This window comes from Pinus tabuliformis, chromosome 2_2 (assembly GCF_031772625.1).
Source record: "Pinus tabuliformis cultivar Carrire ecotype Pingquan chromosome 2_2, CPIR1, whole genome shotgun sequence".
Lineage (NCBI taxonomy): Eukaryota > Viridiplantae > Streptophyta > Pinopsida > Pinales > Pinaceae > Pinus > Pinus tabuliformis.
Genome location: NC_142300.1, coordinates 312059150 through 312078704, shown reverse-complemented (window position 1 = coordinate 312078704; position 19555 = coordinate 312059150). Strand labels below are relative to the sequence as shown.

General features: G+C 38.6%; 1 protein-coding gene and 1 long non-coding RNA gene across 2 annotated transcripts in view; one reads left to right on the top strand and one right to left on the bottom strand.

Moving 5' to 3' along the window:
* LOC149192541 (uncharacterized) overlaps positions 1–10556 on the bottom strand; it is a 131935-nt gene extending 121379 nt beyond the window's left edge. The window contains exon 1 of the long non-coding RNA XR_016254360.1: positions 10262–10556. This is a non-coding gene — a long non-coding RNA (uncharacterized LOC149192541). The remainder of the gene's footprint in view (positions 1–10261) is intronic.
* LOC149192539 (protein CNGC15b-like) overlaps positions 1–19555 on the top strand; it is a 277440-nt gene that overhangs the window by 120425 nt on the left and 137460 nt on the right.

Below are 19555 nucleotides of genomic sequence, written 5' to 3'. Positions count from 1 at the left end.
CTAGTTTTTCTCCTGGTCTTCTCCTGATTTCTTTCCCCCGCTAAAAACTCTGTCTACCTCTATATGAAGCTCTCCTTGGCGGTGACCACCTTGTTCACCAGCGATTCCACCGTTTACTATCGTGGTGACAGCTCTCCTTTGTGAACGTGAGTCACAACCTTTACAGGGGTTTTTATCTTAATTTTAGGTTTTATTTTAATTTAAATGTGATGGTCATATTTGTTTTTAATATCAGTTCTATTTATTTTTTAATATAAGTTCTATTTATATTTATTTTATTATAAGTTCTATTTATTTTATTATAAAGTTTAGAACTTTATATTAGTTAATTATTTATATTCATGCTTAACCTTTAATATGATTTTTATCAATATTCTGGAGCATATAATATATATATATATATATATATATATATATATATAGAGAGAGAGAGAGAGAGAGAGAGTCCTCTTGATCTAACCATACATTACGCGATATTGATGAACAAGTAAAACTTCTTTTCCCAGAAGGGTCATGGTATTTAGCACTTATAATCAATTTAGTATAAAATATTAGTGCGGGTATGCGACACATGCATATGTAGCTATCATATGCATGTACCATATACCTGCTATTATACTTGCATTCTTTGTATTTATAGATGGGTCGTTACATACACTCCCCCTTCAGAAAACTTTGTCCCGAAGTTAGAGTTTTTATCTTATCTGATTACTTATGATAGTAATTAGTACCCCCTTCTTAGGTTTTAAAAAAATTTATTTTAATATCAAGAGACTATAAAATTAGAGTTTTAGGTTTATGATTTTAATGGACATGTCTTGCCCTATCCAAGTTCCCAAGCTATTCTAAAATCATCCTATCCTTCCTAATCTCTTCCGCTCCCATTCTATCCGTCCTCTACTGGAGTATGCTATGGCGTTAGTTTTACTAACCTAACCATTCATAAACTCTAAGGTGACAGCGTCAGTTATACTGACCTGATTCCCAGTAGGCATCTGGCAGTCATCATCACACGTCTAGGGGAGCGTGATTTGCACAGTCCTCCCATGACTCCAGGGTTCGGAGGATAAACAGTGGGTAACACCTCCACCCCTCCCAGTAGAATTAGGACTAATACCCTATCATAGAATCACTTTGAGCTTTAATTGTTTTGAGGTTCTGTCATCACGTGGTCATCCCAGTAACTGTTTATTATCTGCAATCATACACTTATCCATGCATTCATAAAATGTGCATCAGAATAATCAAAATACTCATGTATTATTCACATATGTCACTACAGTATAACATATTTATCAATTTCATGCATGTCGTTTGCCTTTCAAAAATGTATTTATTCCCTGATTTCTATTCCATTGATCATATTGACACGTATAAATAAAATAGATTTATAACATCTTAATTTCTATCAGAAGTAAAATCATTTAACTGCTTTAAACCTTACTTTGACAACTATAATTTAGTAAAATCAACAACATATATCGTTTTGGTATCCATGTACCAGCAGAAGTTAAACATATATTATGTCACAAAATTTCACGTTTATCTATAATCATTCAAAATGTTTCTGAGTCTCTGATTGCAATGAAGTAAATATATACTAAACATAGTTTAAAGTTCTTCAAAATTGACATAGATTAGGGTATCTTTGACATATGTCCTCTGTATTTTCCCAAGTTGCTGATCCAAGACTATACTTGTCCCAATGGACCTTAACTTGGTCCACCAAGCGGTTCCTCAGCTGTCGAACCCTACGTTCCAATATGCGTAATGGTTCGACTGATACAACTCCCTCGTCCGATACCTGCAATTCCTTCCATTGAAGGTTATGAGATCGATCAGCTATATAATGTCTTAATACAGAAACATGAAATACATTATGAATTCTATGCAGGTGAGGTGGCAGGGCAAAACGATAGGCAACAGGTCCAACTCTTTCTACGACTTTAAATGGTCCAATAAATCGGGGTGACAACTTTGTCCCTTTTCTGAATCGAATAGTAATTTTATTCGGTTTGATGCGGATGAAAACCTGATCCCCTACTTCATACCTCCTATCAGTTCTGTGAGCATCAGCATAACTCTTTTGTCTATCATGTGCTTCCTTTAATCGTTGTCTAATTTGTCTTACCTGTGCTTCCATTTCATGGATTAATTCTGGTCCTATTATCACTCGATCTTCTAACCTGTCCCAACTTAACGGTGTTCTGCAAGGTCTGCCGTATAAAGCTTCAAATGGAGGCATTCCAATCGAACTGTGGTAACTGTTGTTGTATGCGAATTCGACTAAGGGTAAATACTTTTCCCAGTGTGATTGTTGATCCATCACATACATTCACAACATGTCTTCAAGTACTTGATTTACTCTTTCTGTTTGCCCATCAATCTCAGGATGGTAAGCAATGCTTAAATTTAGCTGAGTACCTAAGGTTGTCTGCATGCAAGTCCAGAATCTAGAAGTGAATCGCGAATTTCTATCGGATATAATCTTCTTAGGTACTCCATGAAATCTAATAACTTCATTTATGAATACTCGCGCTACATCAGCAACATCGCAAGTATCTCTTACGGGAATGAAATGGGCGCTTTTTGTTAATCTATCCACTACTACCAAAATGGCTTTGTGTCTTTGAGAAGTAAGAGGTAGTCCAGTGATAAAATCCATAGAAATGGTCTCCCATTTAGACATAGGAATGTCATGAGGTTGTAAGAGACCCGCTAGGTGACAATGATCTGCTTTTACTTGCTGACATTCCAAACATTTTGCAACAAATTGATTGATATCACGCTTCATGCCTGACCAAAAGAAGAGTTTTTTGGTATCTGCATACATTTTCCCTACTCCAGGATGAGCACAATATACTGCTCTGTGGGCTTCCCCAAGGATAGTGTCTCGAAGATCCTTATTATCAGGAATATACATCCTTCCATGGAATCGTAAGATCCCATAGTTTTCTAATTCATCTCCCTCAAATTTAGATTCAATTGCCTTTTTACCCTCAAGACTCGATCTCACCTTTAAATACCAGCTATCTTTTATAAGATGTTCCAGTACTCGTTGTCTTAAGTCTACTTTAATGGGTATGAGAGAAAATATCCGAGGTCTTCTGCTTAAAGCATATGCTACTACATTTTCTTTTCCCTTAATGTATGATATTCCTAAGTCATATTCACTTAGGAATTCACTCCATCGCCTTTGTCTGGGATTTAAGTCTCTTTGGGTGAACAAATATTGTAGACTTTGATGGTTGCTTTTAAGTGTAAAACTTCGTCCCACTAGATAGTGTCTCCAAATCTTTAAAGCTAGCACTACAGCGGCTAATTCTAAATCGTGAGTAGCATAGAGTTCTTCATGAGGTTTTAACTTTCTGGAAGCATATGCTATCACTCCTCTATCCCGCATTAACACTGCACCCAGCCCTTGTTTGGATGCATCATTACATACCGTAAAATCTTTATCCATATCAAGGACTCTTAGGATTGGTGCACTGGTGAGTAGTCTTTCGAGTTCAGAGAATGTTTTATTACATTCCTCAGTCCATTCATACTTAACACCTTTACGCTGAAGGGTTGTAATTGGCTTTGCGATTTTGGAGAATCCCTCCACAAATCTTCGGTAATAACCGGCTAAACCCATAAAGCTTCGTATCTCATGTGCATTTTTCGGTATTGGCCATTCCATGATCGCTTTTACCTTCTTAGGATCTACTGAAATCCCTTCACCTGATATGATGTGACCCAAATAATGAATCCTTTCCTGAAAGAATGAACACTTGGATAGTTTTCCATACAACTGACGTTCTCTAAAGCAGGAGAATACTATCCGCAAATGATCTTCATGCTCTTTCTCATTCTTGGAATATATGAGAATATCATCTAAAAAGACTTGCACAAATTGATCAAGATATTCACGGAAAACACTGTTCATAAGATTCATGAATACTGTTGGTGCATTTGTTAATCCAAATGGTACCACAGTAAATTCATAATGTCCAAAACGTGTCCGGAATGCAGTCTTAGAAATATCATTTTCAGAAATCCTTAGCTGATGATAGCCTGATCGAAGATCAATTTTTGAAAAGACAACAGCTACTTTCATTTGATCGAAAAGATCATCGATTCGAGGCATAGGGTATTGATTCTTTACTATAGCACGATTCAAGTCTCAATAATCTATGCATAATCTTAAAGATCCATCTTTCTTCTTCACAAAAATTACAGGAGCACCCCAAGGTGATGTACTGGGCCGAATATGCCCTATATCCAGTAGTTCCTTCAATTGAATTTGCAATTCCTAAAGTTCTGGAGTTGTCATTCTATAAGGCGTTTTAGAGATCGGTTGGGTACCTGGTTTTAATTCGATAGTGAGATCCAGCTCTCTTACCGGGGGTAATCCTGGTAGTTCTTTTGCAAACGCATCTGGGAATTCAACTAACACCGGATATTGTCCTAAGGATGGTCCTTTTCCTTCGCTTACTTCTTGAATTACATAAGCCTGACAACCTTTCCTTAAACAACACTTCATTTTCATTGCTGATATGTAGCGTAAAGATACCTTCCTCTTGATTCCTTGAATTTGGATTACTTCTCCTTCATCATTCATGCCTAGAATTCTTTTCCCATAACAGTCAACCCAAGCTTGATGAGCTTCTAGCCAATCCATATCTCTGATAAGATCATACGTTCCTAAGGCTGTGACATAGACTTTCAATTTAGTCGTACAGACCCCTAGATCAATTTTGCATTGATCCACACTTAAGCCCATGGATTGGAGTTCTCCTGAGGCCATTTCCACTTGATGGAAATCATTTTGTCTACGAGCTGCCAACCCACATTTGTTTAATGCATATGACGAAATAAAACTATCTGTGGCACCAGTCTCAAATAAGATTTTGAGTTTTATACCATTGATAATACCTGAAGATTCCACTACAGTGGATTGATGCGCTGCTTGGTCGTTGCTGACCACTGCATGAATTCTATGATTACCTCGATTGTTTGATATTGGTTCCTTTCCAGTCCTATGCAATATATTCGACGAAGCTTCTGGGCAATCACGTTGAAAATGCGGTCCCCCACATCCCCAACAATTAAGCTACGTTGATCCTCTTGAATCAGGACGTGAATTTCTAAAGAACGAGCTTCGTCCTCTCATGTTGATTCCTCTCGAATTTCTTCCTCTACTGGCAGTCCCTCGAGATGTCCATGGACTGGTGTTAGATGATTCCGCGGCTATAGTGTTTACTGCCATGGGAGCTCTTGATCCTATATTTCTTGGGGTAAACTTGTTACTGTAAGGTGGCCTCGAGTTACCTCCTCTGAAGAAGTTTCGGGGAGTCTTTCCTGGAAATCCTGATTGTAAAGGCCCTGCTAGTCCTATATCTTTTTTGATTCCAAGGTTCTCTTCTGCATAACGATCACATTCAACCGCCTCGGCTACTGATGATGGTTTCCACATGCTTACCAAGCCTCTGATGCGAGGATTTAACCCAAATATGAAGCGTTCAGCTTGACGTTCATCAAAATCTAAGAAGTGAATGTATTTTACAAGCTCCATAAACCTTATCTCGTACTCTTCTACTATTTTATTTCCTTGAATTAATGTATGAAAAGCTCTGGCTTGTTGTTGTTGAAAGTATGGAGGTAAATACTTTGCGCGAAACCTTTCCTCAAATAGTTCCCAAGGGACATTATCCGATGTAAGGTGCAGCTGCTTTTCCAGATTTCCCCACCAAATCAAGGCACTTTCCTTTAATTGAAACACGACAATTTTTGGTTTTGCCAAACAAGAATATTCTCTTAACCTAAGGCATCTGTTCATTCCTTCTAACCATGCTTCAGCACGTTCGCCTGCTCGACCTCCTGAGAATTCTGGGAGTCTAATTTTCTGAAGCTCCCTAGAAATGTCTTCTTTCGATCTTCTGGGCTCAAAATTCTTTGGTTCCACTGAACTGGTAGCTAAATGTTGAAATTCCTCTTTGGTTTTGGCCTTAGTTGATTCTTTTAATGTCTCCAATAAGGCTTCCAATGAGTTCATTATCACAGTCAACTCTGGCACTGGGGCGATTGATGTTGATAATGGTCTTGGTGGTGACGATGGTGATGGTGGTGGCGATGGGGATGATGATGGCGACGGTGGTAGCATTAATGGTGGTGATGCTGCCCGATCACGTCATTGTCGCTCATAAGTCCTTACCATTGTAATGGTTCCTGAACACATAATAAAATTTTATAAAAAATTTGAGGTAGACAATCGAATTTAACATATAATTTTCTTTTGCAACTTCACATTCATAAACGGGTATAGTTTTGCTATTTTTATCCGCTAGGCAGATCTTACTGGTACCGAGGTCAAGGAGGGTGGTCTCGTGACCTCCTTGTCCTAATGTAGGGTATTCTATCCTAATATGAATAATGCAGAAGTGTATGGTCATTAGCTCCTAAGGTACATCATCTAAACAAAATGAAGATGTTAAACACCTTGTTATAATGAATATCGGCAACATACCCGTCACACCTCAATCTAGTTATTACTTTTAAAGAAGGGCATACATATTTATATTTTTGAATATATTACTTAGATATGGATTAAACCTATAATATATATATATATATATAAATGAAGGATCGTTCTAGTTCCATATTAGTATGAACTTTAGCCGGGAAATTTACCATAGGCATGTCATGATTAAAATCTAGGAGAGATACATTTCAGCAGTCTACCATACCATAAATGTAGGTTGGGGTCAAACTGAAGGATAAATTCAGATCAATAGTCAAATTGTACATAAAATGTAGGTCAGTGGCCTACATATTGCAGTTGATCAGGCAAGGTAGAAAAATGGTTCTTTTAATGTTTCTACAGCATCCGACTTTGAAATTTGAGTGACCGAGGACCAAAGGCACTATTACCAAGTATATATGGATCCTAAACATTCTTGTCAATATGCAGAGGAGGATGCAGTATTGAGAGGGTTTCACATAATGAAAATCTGCAATCCGGCTTTACTTCAGACAGCCCGAGGACTTGCACATTATATATGCTTCACAGAATGATCCTAAAATTTTATAAGAGTGGTCAGACCTCAACCGATATAGCAAAAGAGAGACATGGAGCAACTATTATGTAGCCAAATCACATTAAGTTTCGGAAATTTATTTATTTATTTATTTATTTATTTTAAATGTAAAATAGAAGATCAATTTATTTATGATGAATATGGAAAATGGCTAGTACATGACAAGATATTTTAACAGTAAGATAGTTTTTAGACCAAACTAGAAATGCGGATCACTACTAATATATCTGATCTCCAATAATCAGTCTGTAGTGCCACATTTCGATCATTGAATAAACATGGAGATTGCTCCAGCACCAAAGTTATAAGAAAAACTAGGCATAAGGAAAATGTTGCTGATTTATAAGGAAAACTAGGCATAAAAGTTCTATCAAATTGTCTGTAAAGGATTCCCAATCTTTGGTTCAGTGTGGCAGATACTACGGACAAACTACCGGTTTCTGGGAAGAATTCTACTAAGTCTAAGAAACAATCTAATGAAAGCAAGCGATCTGTTGATGTTATTGCATAATCAAGTGGCAATGAGAAAGAAACAGAGAGTGCTAAAGCACCTTTGAAAAAAAACGAAAATGAGGATTGTGAAGAATCCATGATTGAGTCAACTGCACCAGACAAGGTGTTGGCTCGAAAAGAAGAAAAACATCAAAGATTATTAAAGTTTCAAATATGATGGAAGTTAATGTAGTTGGAGGAAATGAGCCAGTTAGCAATTTTGAACAACCATGGGCAATGCTTGTTCACAAGAAAATGCAACCTGGATGGGTAGCTATAACCCTGCTATCATGAGGCCTACATCCCTATGGAAAATTTTGACATATATTTGACTGAGGGTGTGTATTTCTGTTTTAATGTGTTAATCGCAGAAAATTACTCTGGAAGAGCTCTGTAGATTTTCTTTCATAAACAGAGTCTGAAAAATGGTGTCCATCACATTTGTGCACATATAAGGATGGTTTTGATTTATCCTGTTGTCTTGTGTTAGGGTGTAAGTGGAGCGGTAAGAGGTGAAAATCTACTACAACTCTCAGTTCCTGTCATGTTTGTACAGGTAATAAATAGTATATACATGATTGCATTTGTGCGTTTGATATTGGATTTGTTCATTCTACTAAAGCTTAAAATATTTGGGCATGAGTGATCGAATTTATATCAGTCATTGTAATCGCAGTCAGAGGCCTACTATTTGTGAGTTTGGTATTTTAAATTAACAAAAATCAATTATGACAAACATCCTTCTAGGATGGTTAGTACCATTACAACTTTATTTTTGGAAAGATTCGAATTGCAGTGCAATCAGGGCCACGCTCTGTTACAGCTTCATAACTAAAAGAGATTTCCTTTAAAGCCTATTATGATTGTAAAAATTTAAAAAAAAAAAATGGACTTGGAAAAGAGTTGTCCACATAAGCTTGGGAGGAGCCCACAAAAGTGGCCTAATCAAAACAAAAGAAAACATAAAAATCCATGCCTATAGGGAAAAGTACACAAATTTCCAAAGCCTAATATAGACAAGGAGAGGGTGCCTCACATGAAGACAAATCAAAGTGGTGCCAATTAAGTGTGATTCAAGGGCTTGGATGCACATATATTCCAATAATCATCAAAGCATCAACCATATAGTACACGAATAATATCAACTATCTAGCAATTATAACTTATAGCATTCCTATCAAATGAATAACCGTGTAAGAATCCTCAAAGTGCCAGAATGAAACACAAGGATGTATGCCCTCACAACAGTCAAAATCCACCACATAATTCATACTAACAGGATGTAACAAGTCTTACAAATAATGTTGAGTCAAGCTTGTATCAGGTTCGCATAAGGTCTCAAATATCTCTGGGAATATTGCATTTTTTGCTCAGCCCAAAAACCCTCCAATTGTCTACAAATACCCACTTTTATATGCAGAAACCAAATCAAAACCACCCTGCTTCCTGACAATGTTTGAAAGCTCATAAAGATCAACGACTTTTCCATCAGAAATAATGACTGGTAGGGCCTGGTTCATGTATAGGGAAATTCTTTCAAGCATGTTGGTAATAGTTTATTGAATGACTCTCTTTGCTCAATGGCATAGGTAAGGTCTGGGCATGATTGTAACTCGGGACCAGATAGTGCAGCTAATGCCAACGGATCATTATAACTTGACTTGAAATCGTCATCTGTATTTGAAGGCCGATCGGAATCGTTCAAGATACTGACGCCAATAAATTAGAGCGTTCTAAAATGATCTGAAATCATTTCATCATCTTTTTTGATGAATTCACACCAAGCGGTTCTGGTATGACGCCAAGACTGAGCGCTTGTATATGTAAGCTCGTGGGTTCAAACCACAGTTCGCCCAAAAATTTAAAAGAAAAACAGAAAACCCTTATTTTTTGCAGTCGCAGTACTGAAAGCCGAGCATTTACAAAACTGAGGAGAAATAACATAAATCCAGGAGGAAATCCAAACAAAAATCATCAAACGAATTTTTTTTTTTTAAAACTTATGTCCGCGGAAAAGTTCCGCTACTATTTGATATATGTCATGAACCAGTATGCACCACACCTGCGTAATAACCTCCATCGAAATACCTAATGATGACAGTCGAGGTATAACTCGAATAATTAATGGGCTAATTTAAGAGGAAAGGATCGCAGACATTTCCAGATTTTATTTAATCGAAGCTCTCAATTAATTTAAATCAAGAGTCCTCGACTTCTGACAACGTGTCATTGGCACTACGATGAAAACGCTGTAGAGAACTCCTGCACCCAGGGTTTAGAAAATGACGGTTCCACAGAGTAATAATCCGCTGGTAGGTCATATCACAATGAACCGTCAGATGCACAATGGGCTGCTTCGATGAATATGACTGTAATCTAGTTAAATGCAAAGCTCATGAAGCCTGCTATTGGTGCATACCCACAAGCCAAAACGTGAATAAAATTCAACGACGGTCCTGTGTTATAGTGGTAACACACAGCGCTTGTTAAACATGGGGTTTTAGATTCAAACCGCATAAATGTAACCATGAATTTCTTAAAAGTTTTTACGCAGCAAAATTTAACCACAAAATTTACACAAGCATAGGGCCTGTGAGGTCGAAAGGGTTTGAACGACAGCTCTGATACCATCTGTAAGAACCAAAAAACTGAAATACAGAAACAATAACGAATTTAAAGCAGGTACCTACCTGAACTGCTCCCTGAACTGCTGTAGTTGATGATGCCTGCGGTTACTCTGCTCCAATTACCAAGAGACCAATTCCACCCAGCCAGACTGAGCAGGGCCTGGCTGCTCAATCCAGTAAGCTTCTCAACAGAAGCTAACTGTCCCCCGTGCCCAGAACCTCAGAACACTCAAAGCTCTTCCAATGGCTGGTTCTTCCACCTGGTTTGTCCTCCTGGTTTTTCTCCTGGTCTTCTCCTGATTTCTTCCCCCCGCTAAAAACTTTGTCTACCTCTATATGAAGCTCTCCTTGGCGGTGACCGCCCTATTCACCAGCGATTCCACCGTTTACTATCGTGGTGACAGCTCTCCTTTGTGAACGTGAGTCACAACCTTTACAGGTGTTTTTATCTTAAGTTTAGGTTTTATTTTAATTTAAATGTGATGGTCATATTTGTTTTTAATATCAGTTCTATTTATTTTTTAATATAAGTTCTATTTATATTTATTTTAATATAAGTTCTATTTATTTTATTATAAAGTTTAGAACTTTATATTAGTTAATTATTTATATTCATGCTTAACCTTTAATATGATTTTTATCAATATTCTGGAGCATATATATATATATATATATATATATATAGATTCCTCTTGATCTAACCATACATTACGCGATATTGATGAACGAGTAGAACTTCTTTTCCCAGAAGGGTCATGGTATTTAGCACTTATAATCAATTTAGTATAAAATACTAGTGCGGTGTATGCGACACATGCATATGTAGCTATCATATGCATGTACCGTATACCTGTTATTATGCTTGCATTCTTTGTATTTATAGATGGGTCGTTACAGGAGGGAAGATATGAAGGTTGCGCGGAGGGAAGAAGACTATAGGTGAAGTCAACAAGGAGAGGGTCGCTGACGAACAGGTTAGCGATGGACAGCAAAGGAGGATACACGAATCTGGACAGCAAGTTACAGGCAAAGTTTGGAAACACGAGAGGGAGCTGACAGATTCGTGGAGAATGTAGGCAGCAACAAAAGGCTGTGGGCCTTAAAAAAAAATCGAAATTGCACAGCGAAACGAAAACCTAACCAGCAAATTGAAAAACTTAGACAAATGGTAGCCGAAAAACCCCAGAAATTCTGATTAAAATGTTAAATCCTTTAAATTCATATTTATTCCTGAAACCCTCACGAAAGTTTCCAGATTAAAAACTTTTTAAACCCTTGGACTGCAAAAATATGGATAGAATCCCTGCAAAAATGATGTTGATGAACCCCAGAGATCCAAATCTTACCCTCCGGGGCCTAGATATAGACTCTATACAGATTTCTTCCTCAAATCTATAGCTGCAAGACAACAAGAAAACACTCAAACATTATATACAGTGATAAAAACTAAAACCCAGAAAAACCCAAGTCAGAAAACTGAAAATAATTTACAGATCTATGTACAAGAATGGTAGATCTATCATATCTGAGGAGTGTGAGGCTGACTCCAGTCCCATATCTGATAATCTAAGGCTCTCAATAGCTAGATTTATCAATTTCGTACATAAAAAAGGAAATTTTATTTTTTATTTTTTAAAGAAGGTGCTTAGCTCGAAGCCCTTCATGCATCACTAGTAAAATTCTTATGATAAGCCCGGAGCTATCTTAGCTGGGCTCTTTAGAAAACACGGATCGAGAGTTGGCTGGTGCAACTGAAAACTTCCCCGAACACCCGATGATCTAAAAATCAAGATCTTCCTGCAAAACTCAATCCAACCATCAAAATAGAGCGAAAAAATGATAATAAAATTCAGATAAATAGAGATACCTACCATTACATTCAAAATTTAAACTATCACTTAAACCCCAGCGACTGAGAAAGATACCTGTTCTCAAATCACTCTTCAGAAGCTATCATCAATGGCTAAAAAAAATTACGCATGAAAAACGACACATCTTACAGTATTTCCATGAAGAGTAACACCGGCAAAGATTTTTTTTTTTTCTCGGTAAAAGACTAAACTATTATATTATGTACAGGAGTCAAAAATACATCATGGTGAAACAGGAGAGAATCAGGCTCTGGGTATGTCACCCGAGAGCAATTGAGGCATCCAAAAAACTAGCCCACGCAGGGGCGCCAGACACAAGAGCGAGACTTCCCATAAGAGCACGCCCACGCAGGGGCACCAACCATTTCATCCCACGCAGGGGAGACTGACCTTACCCATATCATTGACACAAAATTCAGAAACAGAGACATTAAACCAAGGAACGAAAGAGACCAGAAGCATTGTTGCTATGACAGAATCAAAAAACAAACAGCAGAAGAGACCAGAAGACCAAACAAAAAGCCATAGGAACCTTGTGCGCGGGCATCATCAATCGTCCATTTGCACTTCCTCTACCCGGCACCAACCATAGGCTTCTCTTTCAGCAGCGGTGGGAAAGGTGTCTTCCTCCCCGCCGGTTCCCGTCCTCTGATCTTGCTTGCGTTGCTTTGCGTTTTCCGGATCTGAGGCCGCACCTTTAACCTCCTGCTCCTTATCAGCTTCAGGGGCCTCTGCTTCATGCTTCTGATTGTCAGTCGTCCTCTGCCCCTGTTCATCCAGGGCGTCCTCATCTTCCCAGGCATTTTCGATGAACAAGACTGAGACATGCGCACTGATCCACGGATTGTTCATGGCACTGCTGAAATTGAAGATAGCCGAGCCAAAGGCAGTCGAGCTCGAAGCCCCTGCATCCATGAATTGACTGGAATGGAGGGGGTTAGCGCCAGTGGAGCAAGCAATATTGCAGTGGTAGCAATGGACAACATTGGCCGCTTCATGACTGCGCGAGATTCCCCCTCTGGAAGTGCCTCGGCAGCTAAGCAGACGCTGTCGAGGTCTCACCATTCTCGCAGGAGGCAAGGGAAAGAAATTCCAACAGACCACGGGGTAATCCAGACCCCCTGCAACCAGAGCCGACTGAGGGATGAACCAGACAGACGGAGAAGATATCCCGACAGAGACGGAGAGGCCAGGCAACTGCATTACCACCAACATTCTCTGATCATATACTGTGATATCCCTTATGACTTCACCGGCCCTGCGTTGGAGCTCACCCGCCATAACTGTTGTCGTCGCCTGAGCCGAATTACCTCGCGGAGCATTAACTAACCCCTGCAATTCCACCTTATACCATCTGCGACCGATAGCTGTATTGTCTTCGGCTGCCACGTGATGGCCATTGGCCGGCATGTGGCCATCCCCCTTCGCCTGTCCCATCTCAGTTAGCACCCACATCCGGGGAACACCGGCGAAGATTAACACCAAAGTATTTCTTTATTATTCAAAAAAGATGACACGAGAGCTTTTAGCTTAACACACGACTCAAAGGTTGGATGAATTGACTGACGAATGACTTCCTATTTAAAGATAAATCCTCCAACAGTTAGTTCGAGTGATTTTCGTCAAAGCAATCTCGACCGTTGATAAGGATTAAAATTTATTTTAATCTCATCAGTCGAAATTTTAAATTCTTGAGGAAAATCGAAATTTTTAATTAAATTTATTTTAATTAATTCAAAATTAAATTTTTGAATTAATTTCCTCAAAATTTTAACTTTGACTTAACCCCAGGGATCAAAGGCTTAAAATTTATCAAAATAATTAAATACCTTAGTCCCTGGACCTCTTAAAATTTAATTTTTAAGAACCAATGAATTTTGCCTTTGGAGAATTTAAATTTACCTAGGACCTAGAATTAATTAAATTTCTGGCTTGGGATTTTAATTAATTTTTTACCAGAAAATTTAATTAATTAACCTATGAGGGGATAAATTATTTTTCCAACCCTCAAGACACTTTACATCACGATTTTCATATTTTTTACATCTCAAAGGGGAAAACTCGTTTGTAAAAGACCCTCACAAACTACCCATTTCTGCGACACAAATATAATCTAGCAGACCAAGCAATTTGTAATAAAATAACCTAACCAAATAGTTAGGATTATTCCCAAATCACTTTTACATAGACTCGGTCTAGAACACCAGGACTCGCCTAAGATCCCAGTGACAAAATCCATTTCGGCTTTAAGTTAAGACTGAAGGAAAACTCTGCCGACCATCTGAGAATGGATCGGTGAGACAAAAAACCTCCTGGAATGTAGATCTTCACCAGAAAAGTAGTTTTACTAGGCAATTATATACGTGACACAAATCTGCTGAGATTATTTACATCATATACATGCAGAATGGGTTTACATTATAACATCTTAGTTAGGCTAATGATGATGTATGGACGGCACGGACACATCGATCAGGCGCTATCACTTTTGTGAGAAAAGGGGGTGTACTGCTATGGGTCGTTGACATGTAGTGATAAACAGGAAGCAACAGGCAGACATCAGCAGTGTGATAGGAGGTGGTGCAAAGACAGGGTGTTGCTTCAGTGGGTTGCAGTGCTAGAACACATTCCTTGCTACGAAGGAGTGTTAGTTTTTCTAACATCAGTTGTGTTCTAGCCACGAAATTTGGTGGAGAGGCTACAATATGTGTATTCTCCAAAACCCAGAAATCGTTTCTGGAAATTCCACATAGAGACGACTTAATTAAAATAATTAATCTTTTTTAATGGTGACTAAGTCTAAACTTAGGAAAACTGATTAATTAAAGGGTATTAATTAAGTCATGGTGAGAATATTCTAGAAGAAGACATGGACCGAGTTCTAGTTAATCTTAGCCATCGATTGTGTTTTAATCTTGGTTATTGATGTCTCAACGAGAGATTATAAGAAGAAATTTGATGGGGGTTGGAGAACACACTTGTGCAGTTCGATTTTGCTAGGAAGTTGATTTCCAAAGTAGTAGTTGTGTGTTACTGGAAGTGATTCCTTGAAGTCGAAGTAGTGAGAGACGGGCAAGGATAGTAAGGCCGGAAGGAAGTTTCTTCAGTTTGGTGAGTGCATAGCAGAGAGGCAGTGAGTGCCATAGAGAGGTAGCGTAGAACTTCAGAGGGAGATCCTTATTTTGCCGAGGAGAAGTCAAAATTCAGTGCCAGAAGGCCAGGAGGATCGATTATCTAGATAATAGCTGATCAGTTAGTGAGAGAGATGCTAGTCCGAGCTGGGTGACACAGATCTGCGTAGGCTGGCACAAAGAAGCGCAGAGGCAGCAAGAAACAACTCATCTTGAGCCAAGGTCAGTGTTGGATCACCATTGGGAGTGATATTTTTCTCACTAGATCTCCTGTCAGTTATTTCTCTTTATGGAAATCTAGATTTGAGCTTCCATAGATTTGTACTCAGATTTACTACTGCATAATAAATAAAGCCCTCAGCTGCTGCACCAATTTTCCCAAGTTGGGTTTTTCCTCAGACATTAGTGCAAAAATAACAGTGTCATTTGTGTGTGTGTGTGCATCTACTCTTCCAACATTATTTTTCTTCCGTAGTATTTATTTTGTGAAGGCTGCAGTGTATTAGTTTCGATATTTGTCGTAGGAAACTGCAAATAATGTGTTCAGTTAATTTAAAAAATAGAAAAAACTTAATCAATGGCTGGAGTAGGATTCGGGGTTTCCGAATTCTCACATCATAGAATTCGGATTTCAAGGAGGTTGAATCAACACCTCCCTGAAAATGACGCCAGAAATGTTGACACAAAATCTAACAAGGCTTGTGATGGAGTTCACAGGGCAAGAGCCAAACCTTGTAACAATAATGAGGAGATACTGCCACTATCACCTTAACAATTCTCGTCCTACTCTTTTGTGGAATTTCACCACAAGGGAGGCTTCCCAGTATTCACTTATAAGGATACGCTAAGTGTAGGGCTCAGGGTGATGAAAATAAATTAGGTGAAGATACTCTACATAGGACAAGGCTCAGTTTTTTTATGAGGGTGCAATGTATGATACAATTAGGCTTAATAAAAACTTCTGTAAATTAGGGTTTCTTGATATGCAACAATAAGAGAATACCTAGGCATATAAAAGGCAAGAAAAGTGTTTCCTAGAAAATTAAATCAACAAAGCAATAGAACAAAACCTCAAAATAGGCTCCAAGTTCAAACTAGAGTAGGGTTACGGTTTTCAAGGCATTAAATCGACTAGGAAAAGATGACGTCAACCATACAAGCTGAAGATTTACCACTAATAAAGCTTGATTTTGCATTTAAAAGGTAAAGAGAGATAAATCTTAGGTATTCATCCACAAACATACATCCACAAGAGGCCTAGAATCAATTTGGCCCTAGGAAAATGCCCTAGTGACTCGCCTTAAAAGCCTAGGAAAAATAAAAAGAAGGGAAATATTAAATTTTTGGAGCTTTTTTATCAACATAAAATTCACCAATGCCTAATCTTACTTGGGTGATGGAGTCTCCGGGAAAAATTTTAGGGATAAATGACAAAGGATTGGAGTAAGGAAAATCAACTTTCCACTTTATAAAACTCTAACTATCTTTTCTTTGAGGGAGAAATTAAATAGGAGATGCAGACTAGGATTTCTCCTATGGATTTCAAGGAAGAAAATATTTAATATGCAGAATTTAACCAATATTTCCCACAAATAATATGCTTTTAGTCATGGATCATAGAAAAACCTAGCATTAATTCATTTACATGAAAAACAATAAAAATAGAAATTAGCTTAAAAGACTTTATTTCAATCCAAAAATACATCTTGAATACAAAATTCAATCTTCAATCGCAAATGCTCCATAAAAATCACATCTCCATAAGTAGTGAAATAGACAAAGCCTAAATCTTGCCATAGAAGAGAGTCGAAATCTCTAGTGTGATGATGAAATGAAATAATGAAGGGACTCTCTAATTATATGAGGTCCATTCCTTCATTTTACAACATAATATTAGCCTAAAAGCCCCTACACAGGTTTAATTTTGAGTGTTTGCCAAGAAAAGGGTTACAAGCGAACCCCATAGCTCAAAACAACAAAATAGTGCCATAAAAACCAACACATGCTGGTCAATATCCTAAAACAAAATGATATCATGCCCTTTTTGGGCCACTACTATAAAAGTGCATGGATGGGACTAGTGGTATGTCCCATCATCATAATCAACTCCAATCCTTAATGGGAAGATCTCAAGAAGTGCCTCAAAATGTCTCCATGTGTCAAAACCATGCTCTAGGTTCCCTACATCACCCTCTCAAGGGCTAGATGGTGACTTGGGATCATCTCTTTCCAATGTTGGGGATACAATTACAAGTACAGTGGGGCCAGTACAAGCCCCCCCTGTCATCCCGAGAATGACCATCATCATTTGAACTCCAGATCAAGTCATGCCCATCAAACAATGTCAAGGTCATCTTGTGGGCATGATGGGTCCCCAGGTACAGTATCAAGAAAATCCATTACCAAGAAAGAGGAGCTCAACATTTCAACATCTAAGGGTGCTCTAAGGTGTCAATCATACATTCGAGTCATCAAGGTTCCCATTGCTCTGCTCTGGACGGATAATGCTACATCTGCAAGGTCATCAATCCTCTCTGGAAGGGTAAAATGGCCCGGGCATGATGTGTAGTGGAGACATATAATGTCCTTTTAAAGGCCTTTGTTGTTGTGTGAAGAACCACCCAGAAAAAACCATCTCAAGATCAAGCGAGCCACCCGTCCTCAGGGACATTGACCTTAGAAGCATTAGTAGACCATACCTAAGTGTTAAGGTTATAAGAACACTGCAAACTAAGATCACCTTCAAATATCTAACTAGACCAAGTCCCGTAAAAGTGTTCCCTGCCTTTGTTAAGGATGGATAGATGGTTAACCCTATTATGTGTTTCCAACCCCTAAGGGGAGTTGACATGTCATAGGTGAACCCTTCGATCTATAGGTGCTTGTGATGATAGTGGCAATGGATGTGAAGGACTTCAAGGCGTCCTTAGTGTGTGGAAATGGAGGAGAAGGACTTCAACGCATCCTGAGTGTGTGGCAATTGAGACAAAGGACTTCAAGGCATCTTAAGTGTATAGATGTAAGGAGGGAGCAATCATTGAGGCATGAGTTACCCTTTTCCTTAGTCTGATTTTTCCACCCCTTTGGTGCACCTTTTACTTCTTTTTGATAATGATTTTATAGGGAGGATAACTTAGGTGTCCAGGCTTGCTTTTAATGATTTAGCATTTATTTACCCCTTGATGATTGTTGTTTTTCCACGATACTGTAGTCTAGGTTAGAATCTTACAATCATTAACGCTACCAATCCAAGTATCACAATAAACTGCTTTGCATAGCAGAACAATGTATAGCAGTAAATCTACTAGAGCACAAAATATAGACAACTTTTTACATTTTTACAATAACCGAACTTCGTTATATTAATCAAACTGATAATACAACTGCTTAGGGCTCCCATACTAAGGATAATGGCCCTCATACATCCATTAGTACAAGAATACAAGAACAACATACACTGACGGTCTAGCTGATGTAGTGCACAATCACAGTTGCTTTGTCGTATCCTAAACACATTGTTTGTCCTTTTTCTCCCAATCCGGAGCACTACCTCTATCAATGGTCCTAGGCTTTTAGGTCACTAAGCTTGGCTCTCCAATCTACCCTCTAGTTGATCATAAGTACATCTACAACCAACACATAGGGTCTCCACGCTCACTAGTTGCTCCTTAGTCCTTCAAGGACAACACTTTGAGACTTCTTGCCCACTACTGCTCCTCAACTACTCAGGAACATTTTCCCACTATTGTCTTCTTGCGCTACTCCAATGAAGACAAACATAAGGTAGGAGGGTTGCTACTTAGCACTGCTAGAAGCCCTTCTCCAACAATGAACTTGGGCTACAAACTTCTCCTCTATGACCTCCTTTAGCCCTTCAAAGATCAATCAATGAGCTCAACAAATCTGCCTCTCCTAGCAGACCTAGTATCTTTTCTAGTTCTGCACTTAGGGCCCACAAGGATCACTTTCTCGCTTTCCTCCAACAGACCACAAGTTTCCAATACAAATCTGTCCAACCTGGACTCTACATCCACTAGCAAAACAACATCAACAAGAGGCCAACATACCTTGTTTCTGCAACTATTGTTGCACCTCTTGTCCTTCGGCACTTGTGCAACTCTAAGCTTTGGTTAGGGCACAACAATAACCCAAAACTCTACTCCAAAATCGTGATTCCCTTTTCCAACCAACCTCCCTAACTCATTGTCCCTTCTAGCCCTTCCAACACACCTATTTAGCCTTGGGATCCTCCACAAAATACCTTATAGGCCTGCGGTTTTGTACAACAAAGGATTTGGACCTCTTTCCAAGGGAAACTACCCTTTGTTCTCCTCACAACACACGTGTTATCCTTC